The following is an 11,797-nucleotide window of genomic DNA, read 5'->3' as shown; positions in this document are numbered from 1 at the left end:
GACCTTTTCAAGATTTTTTGGGATAAGTACCTTTTCAAGATTTGGTTGCAGAATAAGTCAATGCAAATGCTTGTGATGAGGAGCAGGCAGCACCGCGCACCAGCTTTATGGGCATGGTCCAGGGACCAGGCAGTTCATGTGACCATAGGGGGACTATCCGGTATCCAGTATCCACATCCCTGATCTGTTTTTTATTTTATTTTGCCGGCTCAATCATTACTCCCATACCTCGATTATTATCCGGTAAACCCTATCTCCAGGAACAAGAAAAACTGAGCCTTACCTTTTCTTAATCCTTGTGGTTTGACAAAGAGGATCGTCGAGTGGTGCGAGCCGGCCAGGTCGCAGCAAAGGTGATGTGACCAGACTGGGCAAGCAAACAGGCTAGGGAGGAGACCGGGGGAAAGCCGAGAAAGCAAGTAGTCTGATGGTATGGAAGCGAAAGGTACAGCACCTGCCTGCTCTATTATTACTATCGTTTTAGGCCGAGAGAAAAAGGTGGAGCAGGTCGTAGTAGTAGTAGTAGGGCATCATCTCGTCTGATCTCTATACATACACAAATCACCCGTCAGTCAGTCGAGATCGCCGATGCTTTGGTTAATTACACCACCTATTCAATGTTATCTTGTAGAGATGGGATGAGTCCCCGTGTTGGGGCATGGGGAGAACAGCTAGAAAGGATAAAGGGACTGACGGATTCAGTGCTATCCTAGTCAGTGATCGAAAGCGGCAGGAAGAGGGAAGGGAAGGTGTGACTGCTGGGGTCCTGTTGTTCTGAACCACACAGGTTCCGCACCACACAGACACAGGTTGTGCTTGTTGCAATGGCAGCGGATAGAGCCGCGTCGGAGGCCGGAGGCGTATGTGGGTCAGGGTTCACCTTACCGACGGTAAAACGATTTTCGCCAACTACGATTTTCGCCAACTAGCGGTATCGGTAAACCGGCGATAAATCGCCGGAAACTGCTAGAAACCGCTCGAAATGACAATTCAAATTCAAAAAACCGGTAACCGTTGTTTACCGACCGGTAATCGATGTTTACCGACCGGTAACCGTCGTTTTTAACCGGTAAACACCGTATGACTTTGGAAAATTAAAAATTTTGGCAACATTTCACCGTAATTTTGTAAATATCATTACTGATGGTATATATCAAACAATTATATAACATTTACACATACATAGAATAGAAGTTCATATCCATAAAAATAGAAATTCACATCCATAGTCCATATAAATCATCACAACAATAGTCCATGCAAATCATCACAACCATAGTCCTCACAAACCATCATCATCAATATATATAATACATAGTAGTGGTTTCCGGTCCAAATGAACAAATGAACAAATGAAAATATATGTACATATTTGAAATATGAACACACATATATACATATAGCTAAAATGAACAAATTAACATCCAACTACCATGAACAAATGGATCCATATAGCTAATATGAACACATGTTTTTGAATATAGCTACACAACAAACATCTAAAAATCAATGTAAAATCAAGAAATACTCACAATGCAGTGGTTTCCGGTCCAAACGCGTCGATTTCCGCTCGGAAAACGCCGAATACCGCTCGGGATTAGAGGATACCGCTTGGGATTACCGGTCCGAAAGTTTTTTTATTTTTTTGAGTGCCCAAACAGTCAAATATTTGAACATGTTCTATATTAGAATGATGTATGTCATCTCTACTTTCTTACCATATTTTTTTCTTTTTTATTTCAAATATTTTTGAAAATTTTAAATTCGGGCGAAATTTTTCGAAATTTACCGCCGGTATGGGTTGCCGCCTAGTAGCGGTATCGGTAAAAATCGGCGGTAACCGGCGGTTACCGATCGGTAAGGAAAACACTGATGTGGGTCGCCCTCGCCAAAGTTTCTAAACGTGCCTCCGGTTCTGAGGCCCTGTTTGTTTACAGGGATCCAAATTTTTGGATCAAGGAATCTTACATGCATGCTATATTAAATAAAGTCTATTTGTGAAATTTTTTTATAGATGGGTATAATTTTTCGCGACGAATCTAATGATGGTAATTAAGCAATGATTTGTTATAATGATGCTACAGTAACCATCCACTAATCGTGGATTAATATACCTCGTTAGAATCATCTCGCAAAGTAGCCTTAGGAATCATCAATTAGTTTTGTTATTAGACTTTGTTTAATACTCCAAAAGCTAAGATTCTTCTATCCAAAATTTTGGATCTGGACATCCAAACAGGGCCTGAGACCAAACAAGGATGATAGTATTTGCAGAAGCTTCTACGGTCGTGGCGATGGCCATCCATGGAGACGGAGGAGCTCGAGCTCGGCGACCCCGTAATAAGGGTGGAAACAGATATTTATTCGAATGTCAGATTTTTGATCATTTTTCTTCGATTATGGACAAATAAGATATATAATTTACTATGTAAATTCATAGCCTTGTATTTAATATTGATCTTGTAAACATTCATAAAAACTAAACCTTAAATTTATCATATATATTCTCAAATAATAGATATAAAAATTCGAATACGGATCGGATACGGATTCAGATGTTTTTTCACCTTTTTAATTGTAGGGAGCAAATAATGCATAAAAAATCTATACAAAATTTTATTCTTATGTGTAATAATATGCTTGATAATATAAAAAAAAGGTTAACATAAAATTTCAAACTTATCTATTTTAAAATATCAAATTTGTTCTAAGAATTCGGATGTCTAGTTCCACCTGGCCCGTACACAAGCCGACAAGCGATCAGGCCGAGCCGCACCCTGCAAGTAGCCTGGCGAGATTTTTTTTTTGTCACTCCCGTCGCCTTCGTCCCTGTTGGTTGTACTACCGCAAGTACGGTTCCCTCCTTTGCTCGCATCCTTGTACTACCGCTAGTCGATCCACGAGTGCCTTTTCTTTTTTTTTTCTTTTATATAGCTGCAAAAAGATAGGCAAAGGGTAAGGCTGTCCGCACCGATGGAGGATCGGTTTAGCAGAAAAAAAATACGCTACCCCATCCGGTAAGCAAGCGAACGGAGTAGCCCCATCTAATAAGACGGTACGCAGTGATGCCGGTAAAAGAAACGCTAAACCATATAGCGTATGTATATATATAGCGTTTTTTTTTGCTGCACCGGGTACGCTATCCCGAACGCTATGCTAGCGCCTAGCGGACATGGCTGCAGCACACCAAATCTAGAGCGGTAGCGGTCATCCGCTACACAGCGACGTGGCGTGGGGTCCTCCTTCAGCCGTTGCTCCCCCGCCACTAGATGCCGACACCGTTACTTCGGGCCACCACCGTTGTTGGACGCCACCACCACCCGCCCGAGCTCCGCCCGTAGGGGAAGGGGGAGGGAGGGAAGGACAGGAAGGCCCGCCACCGCCGCAGGTCCATGCCGTGGAGCGAGGCCCGCCGCACGCAGACCCACCCGCTCCGCTGCGAGATCCGCCCACGCAACACCCACGCAGCACCGCTCGTGCCGACCTCCGCGCCTGGGGCAGCGCTCCACCGCCGCCATGGCCACCGCGCAGGCATCCGAGGGAGCAGGGGAGGACCGTTCCGCCCATGGCCGCCGGGAGGAGGAGGCGCGTGCGGGACCCCGCTCTGCCGGGAGACCCACTCCTCCGCCTCGGAGGCGCGTCGGCGCCCTGGGTCCGCCCGGCGCAAGGGGAGAGGGAGGGCGCGTAGCAGCCGCCCCCCCCCCCCCCGCCGAGCGCGGTACCCAGGCTAGCTCCGCCGCGGCCGGTGAGCGCGTCGCACGGCGCGCGCGAGTGGAGGGGCAAGGAGGAGATAGGGCGCCGAGGGAAGAGGAGCAGAGGGAGGCGTCGGGAAGGGGAGGGAGGCGCCAGGGAGGGTAAAGGAGCAGAGGGGTTCGTCGTGCGCTCGAGGTGGGGAGATAGGAGAAGGGAGGAGAGAGAGAGGAGGGCGACTGGTTGGGTGGGATAAAAATTAAATAGTGTATGACATGTGGACCCGTGTGCTGGTAGTTGGTATAGAGTAGGAGATATAAAGGATGATGAGTGCAGAGAAACTGATTATAAAGAAGAGAATCTTGCTGACCAGGTAGTAATATTCATTTTAGAGGATGGATATAGAGGACGACGAGTGCGGATAGCCTTAGCAAGCGGGCGGGGTGTTCATCCACTAAATATGGAGGAGTAGCGAACCTTTGCTACGGGAGACGTGGCGTGGAGCCTGCGCCTCTGCTCCGCCCACGCGTCGCACCCCGCCCTGCGCCTCCGATGCGCCTCCGCCCTACGACGGAGCAGCCCAGAGCACCACCATTTGCATGGCTTTGCTCCGCCCGCCTTGTCGTCAATGCCGCTGATTCGACCTCCCAGCGCTGCTCACCGTGCAGATCGCTGCCTCCCCTTGCTCTGCTCCACATCGTCCCCTCTGCCACTTGTGCCGCCACCGTGAGGATGCCCGCCATTGCCACTGCTTTGTTGCACTCGATCCGCCGGTGGAGGGAGCAGCGAGGGGGCAGAGCGGCCGGCCGGCTCGCCGGTGTAGAGAGCAGGGAGGGGTGCAGTCAGGGCCGGAGCCTGGCGGAGGGAAAAAGGCGCACCATCAGGTTGGGGGAGGAAGGGCTGGCGGGTTGGGGAAAAGAGGTGGAGGGAGAGAATGGGAGGAAGAGAGAAATAGGATGAGGAAAGAGGGAGAGAGTGGTCTGAGTAAAGTAGAGTATGATTTGTGGATCTAATCAGTAGTAGTTGATATAGAGAATGGAAGATAGAGTATGGATGTGTGCGGGAGAAATTAATATAGAGAAGAGAATCTCGATGACCAAGTAGAATTATTTATTTTAGAGGATATGATTTTAGAGTATGACGAATACAGATAGTCTAACTTAGCGGGAACGTCGATGTAGCTGGATGGAATGTGATTGAATACAACGGAATATGCATACAGCGGTAAAGTCGATGGCAAAGCTAACTAGCCGGCATGCGCATACACTAGTTTGGTTAGGAAAGGCGTCTGCGTTGATTTAATGGTGTGTTTAGTTGGTAACAAAATTTAGGTTTTGGTACTGTAGCACATTTCGTTGTTACTTGATAAATAAATTTCAATTATATACTAATTGAGTTTAAAAGATTCAAGTCCTGCTAATCAGTTAGACTGTGTAATTAGTTATTTTTTCAACTGCATTTAATACTTCATGCATGTGTCCGAAGATTCAATGTGACGAGTACTATGCAAAATTTTTTAGGAACTAAACAGGGTCTAAGAAATCTTTTTTTCTGAAAATGATCTTCCTAGACTTGGACTTGATATCGAATGTGTTAAAAAAATACTATCGTAAAAGCGGGAAGAAGAGGTCCCACCCGGCCCAAGCAAGCAACTTGATATCTGTCGTGCTAATTGGGCCAAGCACACTTGAAAACAGTCACAGTCCATATAATATACTCCCTCCGTTCGGAAATGATCTACATATTTTGACTAGAGAAAGTCATTCGAAGTAAAGTTTGACTTTTATTAATCACTCAGAATATAATGTCAATTACGAATAACTCAATGTCATCTCAAAACCTCTTTGAATACATATGTATTGACATAAATTTTATAAACTAATTATACATATAATTTAACTAATTATTAGTCAAAGTTTATAAAGTTTGACTTTTCCTAGTCAAAATACGTAGATCATTTCCGAACGGAGGGAGTATTCGCTTGTTCACGGAACTTTTTATTGTATATCAGATTATCAGTTGAAATGAGCGGACCCATTCATCCATGCGGGCCGCACCTAGGCGCATACGTGGTTATTCGGTTCCAGCACCCGCCCATAGGTAGTCAACTTCTCATGTAACATGCAATTGATGAATTGTGCACTGGTTATATATTCAAGGGGATCTGCAGTTGCTAATGAACAGTTTTTAAGCATACTTTTTCATCATCCACAAATTGCAAGAGTGGTCAATTTTGGATGAGAAAATATGTGCACTGATTATTTGATATTTTCACATCTGCTGGTCAAAGAGACAACCAAAGCAGCAGTAAAACGGATGAGTTACGAATTGATAAGGTGGAAATTGATCCTCTAGGGACTATTTACAGCAAAAGATCCACCTTTTTTTCTCACATTGCTGATATTTCTAATGTTCATGCCCCGAGGCTCGGCGCCCAGGGAAGGCGTCCACGTCGGCGAAAAAAAATTTGGCCGTCCGATCGCGATCCGATGGCTACGGATAAAAGTGAACCTTGCTATTTCAGAGTACTAAATAAAATCTATTTACAAAACCTTTTACACGGATGAGTTGTAAATCACGAGCCGAATCTAATAAGCAGACTTAATTCATGATTAACTCATAATTAGTGAACGGTTACTGTAGTATCACTGTATGGCTACGGATGAAAGGGAATCTTGCTATTTCGGAGTACCAAATAAAATCTATTTATAAAATCTTTTACACGGATGGGTTATAAAACACGAGACGAATCTAATGAGCATATTTAATTCATGATTAACTCATAATTAGTGAACGGTTACAGTAGTATCACTGTATGGCTACAGATGAAAGAGAATCTTGCTATTTCGGAGTACTAAATAAAATCTATTTACAAAACCTTTTGCACGGATGGGTTGTAAATCACGAGACGAATCTAATGAGCACACTTAATTTATGATTAACTCATAATTAGTGAACGGTTACTGTAGTATCACTGTTGCAAATCATAGATTAAGTAGGCTCATTAAATTCCTCTCGCGATTTACAACCTATCCGTGTAAAAAGTTTTGTAAAAAGATTTTATTTAGTATTCCATGCATGTGCTCAAATATTCGATGTGACGTTTTTGGGATAAATTTTTTTAATTTAATCACGGCCCTAATTTCTATATGTGAATGCCTCAAAGGTCGGCGTAAGGGCAGACCGGCGACGTCAGTATAAAAGTTTCCCACCATTCGATCCTAAATTGACAGTACATGTGATTGGCTGTGCCATCGTTATCTTTGAGGCCTTGAGACACGAATGGTCCACGCGTCAGCTCTCCATTCGGTCACTGCAAAATATCTATGTTCATGCCCCGAGGCTCGGCGCCCAGGGAAGGCGTCCACGTCGGCGAAAAAATTTTTGGCCGTCCGATCGCGATCCGATGGCTACGGATAAAAGTGAACCTTGCTATTTCAGAGTACTAAATAAAATCTATTTACAAAACCTTTTACACGGATGAGTTGTAAATCACAAGCCGAATCTAATAAGCAGACTTAATTCATGATTAACTCATAATTAGTGAACGGTTACTGTAGTATCACTGTAGGGCTACGGATGAAAGAGAATCTTGCTATTTCATAGTACCAAATAAAATCTATTTATAAAACCTTTTACACGGATGGGTTATAAAACACGAGACGAATCTAATGAGCATACTTAATTTATGATTAACTCATAATTAGTGAACGGTTACAGTAGTATCACTGTATGGCTATGGATGAAAGGGAATCTTGCTATTTCGGAGTACTAAATAAAATCTATTTACAAAACCTTTTGCACGGATGGGTTGTAAATCACGAGACGAATCTAATGAGCACACTTAATTTATGATTAACTCATAATTAGTGAACGGTTACTGTAGTATCACTGTTGCAAATCATAGATTAAGTAGGCTCATTAAATTCCTCTCGCGATTTACAACCTATCCGTGTAAAAAGTTTTGTAAAAAGATTTTATTTAGTATTCCATGCCTGTGCTCAAATATTCGATGTGACGTTTTTGGGATAAAATTTTTTAATTTAATCACACCCCTAATTTCTATATGTGAATGCCTCAAAGGTCGGCGTAAGGGCAAACCGGCGACGTCAGTAAAAAAGATTCCCATCATTCGATCCTAAATTGACAGTACATGTGATTGGCCTTGCCATCGTTATCTTTGAGGCCTTGAGACACGAATGGTCCACGCGTCAGCTCTCCATTCGGTCACTGCAAAATATCTGAATCTAGAACTCTCGACCGGTAATTTTGGTAGCCTCCGAATGTGTGTGTGCTCTACTGCAACGACGGCAGTGAAGCTAGGCCGGAGAGCCACGCGGCGAGTTTGGGCGGGCCGCCGGGCACGCCCTCGACGGGTTCGGCGAGTTCATGCCGTCATCGGCGGGCGACCCGGCCTCGCTCCGGTACGCCGCGGTGCCGCAGGTCGGGCGTGATAGCCGCGTATTGCATAGTGAAGAGATGCTCGAGGACCGCTCCCGGCCGTCTTCGACGGCGAGATTGAGATGTCGGATTTCAACTATTATTTTTTTGCCTTCTTTGCTTTAAAAATAAATATCCTATTTTTATCTATATATATCTATTTATCTTTACATCTACTACAAATCTCTATATAAACTCATATTGCCAAACGGAAACAAATAAATAAATTACGCGCGCCAAGGCGCGCGCAAGGCACTCGTTAGTTCTAGAAGCGGTAGTATTGACAATAAAAGGGTGAGCATTTAGGTGCGGCGGTACTTCTATTGGTGATGACTGATTTTCTGCTCTCACCATTCTTCGCCCTGTTCAGCTGGTTGGCTGGGCTGCAACTAGCCGGCTGGGGATGGCGGGGGTTGGTGTTGGCTGGCTGTTCCAGCCCAGCTTGTTTTCCCCAGCTGAACATGTTGCTTCTTGGGAGTTGCGATATACAACAAAAGATAGTTTCTATTTCATATGTAATTTTTAATTCTGAATCATTTTAGCATCTTTATTGTTTCGAATACTAAAGTCTGGCATTAGAAACAGACAAAAAAAACAAATTTTTACTAAGATTAGGATGAGTCACAGCGATAACAATATTTGATTTTGTAATTTCAGGTTGTAAGTCATAATCAAATTTTGTTTCAGTTATATGATTAGGGAAACAAAAGGAAAAAAAAACCTTAGTTGAATTGAAATTGCTCGATTATGCTAATACTGACAAGGTTTACTCTCTCGTGTATCTGAATATCTTCGCTCTAACATATCATATCAGTACAAAGCATAGAACTAAATATGTGTTAAATTGTAGTATACTGATTTGTAACAGAGAAGACCCTTAGTTGGATCCTAAAAGCCACTGCGAATACTACACCCAGCCCGTTGGGGATTTGCATGAAACAGATTATTAAGAGCTAATTCAGTATGCAGGGAAGCAATGGCCACGACTGGGACTTCCAGATTAGCTGGTAACCCCTAGTATTTATTCTTACATATAGTACTTCCATTTTCCATCATTTCAGTATGTACAACAGGGAAAGTAGGAGTGCAGCACAGTTCTAAGAAGTTTTCAAGCGCACGTTTTTGAATCTTTCGCATGATTATATTATCATGACCAAAGCGCGGACGAGGATGCGCGGCGTGGTTGGTCGGGGGCAGCGCAGTAGCGAACGCAGAGGGGGTGCGGGGCCTGCGAGCTTACTCGATTTGCAGGGAGTCCCGATGGAGAGGGGGTGCGATGAGCGGAGGCGGCTGTAGCGGCGAGATGCGGGCGAGGATGAGCGGCGTGGTTGGTCGGGGGCGGCGCGGTAGTGATCGCACAAGCTGCGCGAGGGGACTGTGAGGGATCGTCGTGGAGAGGTGGTGCGGAGTCTGAGTCGCGGCGGAGCGGGGTTGCGATGAATGGAGGCGGCGGCAAAGAAAGCTCCATCGATGGCCCTCCATGATGGGGAAAGAAGTGAGAAATTTTGATATTTAGGACTGACTTCGCAGGCCTCATGACTTTAGGGGTCAAGTTCGTAGATCTTTTAAAATGAGGGACTCTGGCTGCAAAGTGTTTGAAAACATGAGATTATCACCTTTTCTTGAGTTTCTTTGATTTTTTTAATCTTTTCTCTCTCCCAGGCACATGAATGGATGATTTTGCCCTTCTGGATGTCCTCATCCCGTGAGACCGGATCGGATAGAACTCATGCGCTCCTTTCTTTCATTCGCTCTCCACTCCTCGTCACCAGGTCGCCCCGCCGCCACCGTTCACCGCCACCAGGTCGCCCCGCCGTCCCCTCCCTCCATCACGGCCGCTTTCCTCTCCCCGCCGCCCACCTCAACCCCCACCTCCGGCCGCGACCCTCTCGCCGTTGCAGTTGCACATGGGCATGGAGGGGGCGGCTTGAGGGAGACGGCGCCCGTCGCTGCGCGTGCCGCCCAGGGCGGGCGCTGCTGCGCACTGGCCGGCGGGGCGGCGGGGGGCCGGCCGACTCCATCGTCCCACAAGGAGCAGCCATGATTCCCTTTGAGAAATCTGCTATGTAAGTTAAACCCTAACCTCCTTCAGTAATGGGGAGATGAATGTGTGTGTTGCATATGCGGACTGATGCATATGCTTGTCATTTTTCCATTCCTCGTTAGGGTGGATCTGGATGGGGGATTTCGTTTATGCGTTAGTGTAGCTGGGTTTACAGCGAGGCTCGATGATGGAAACTCTATTGATGTTGCACGCAATATTTGGATGACTACTATTCTGTGAGAAGGTTTAGATAAGCATATGCAGTAGTCATCGCACCATTTCGGGACAAGTCACAGTGGCGACATGTGGAACTTGGCTTCAGGCTCTTGCCACCTCTGTCCAAAAGAGAAGTTGGAAGACAGAGGAAGAATAGGATTCCAAGTGCCATGGAGGGTAAGGGCACCAAGAAGACAAGGACCAAAGGCTTGTACCAGGTGCAATGTAAGGGTTGCCTAGGACTTGGCCACAGATCAACCTCACCAAAATGCCCTCTGAATGGAACTAAGATGAGGTAATCTCTTGCATTTTCATGTACATTCACATAAATTCATTAAATGATCCCTGTTTTCAATTATTGCAGGAAGAGTCGTGCAAAGAAAGGAGTTGCAGGGAGGCCCCCGGCAAGAGGCAGAAAGCTGCTACAGATGATGTTGCTAAAGGACACGCTGATGCATAGGCTTCGGCTATAAGCAGCAGCCCCAGACCGGTGACAAGGAGGTGGTCATACAATTCTGAATTTTATACTTCACTGCTCATTTTTTTCCCAATGCTTTCAGCTTGACATTTATTACTATAGAAAGAAAAAATAAACCCTATATATACACGTTTCGAAGTTGCTAGCAATCGTCTCCCCCTTTTGTGTAATGTGGCTCCGAACCTAATATTGAACCTCATAATAAACAGGCCATATGATTATTTTTCTTCAAGTAGTGTGTATGTGTACGACCACAAGATCATCATGAGGACATGAACTTTGTTGTTCAAAGGGCAGACAAGATGGAGTCAGTGACCCACATAAGAGACCAAGCACAATATATGGAATGCAGACGATCAACACAAATAGAGGGAATTTGAAAACATAACAGGTGGTATTTTTTAATATTCCAAAAAAATATGATTTAAGATTTACATCTTGGAATCTTAGGTTCTGGCCAATTCATCAATAAGCTCTAGGCTTAAAGTCCTAGCTCCAGGTTAGATGGAATGGAAGCCTAACTATACACTGCAGGTTAAAGGAGGCAAAAAGAAATTTTGTCCATCCTTTCTTTATGGAGATTTTCATGATAGGTGCCTGGTGCATCTGGTATGAAAGAAATGCTCTGATCTTCGACAATTTAGCTCCTGAAATTACCAGATGGAAGACTACTTTCAGAAGAGAAGTCTTGAATCACTTTCCTAGAATAAGTCCTAGCTTGCACTCCTCCATTCAGCTCTAGTTGAGCTTGCTGTAATTTTTTTATACTTTTTCTGTGAACTGTGCTCCCCCTTCCTCACCAACCTCTGGTTGGTACCCTGTAAGACTTTGTCTCCTGTTTTAATTTTATTTTGTTGCTGGGGGGCTTTGCCCCACAGTTTCGGTTAAAAAAGAATAAGCTCTAGGCTAACATATGCCTGCCTATATCA

The 11,797-nt window shown here is 44.8% G+C and overlaps 1 long non-coding RNA gene across 5 annotated transcripts; it reads left to right on the top strand.

Annotated features, from left to right (window-relative positions):
• The first annotated feature begins 9,306 nt into the window (after positions 1 to 9,306).
• LOC120691053 lies at positions 9,307 to 11,797 on the top strand. 5 transcript variants are annotated; one of them, XR_005682082.1, is made up of 5 exons: positions 9,307 to 9,625; positions 9,793 to 9,902; positions 9,935 to 10,685; positions 10,755 to 10,891; positions 11,078 to 11,797. It is a non-coding gene; the product is annotated as an uncharacterized LOC120691053 (long non-coding RNA). The 5 variants fall into 5 exon arrangements; XR_005682080.1 differs by having other exon boundaries at positions 9,793 to 10,685; XR_005682081.1 differs by having other exon boundaries at positions 9,311 to 9,902.

The sequence above is a fragment of the Panicum virgatum genome, chromosome 9N (assembly GCF_016808335.1).
Source record: "Panicum virgatum strain AP13 chromosome 9N, P.virgatum_v5, whole genome shotgun sequence".
Classification (NCBI taxonomy): Eukaryota; Viridiplantae; Streptophyta; class Magnoliopsida; order Poales; family Poaceae; genus Panicum; species Panicum virgatum.
This window is presented reverse-complemented; position numbering and strand designations above follow the sequence as displayed.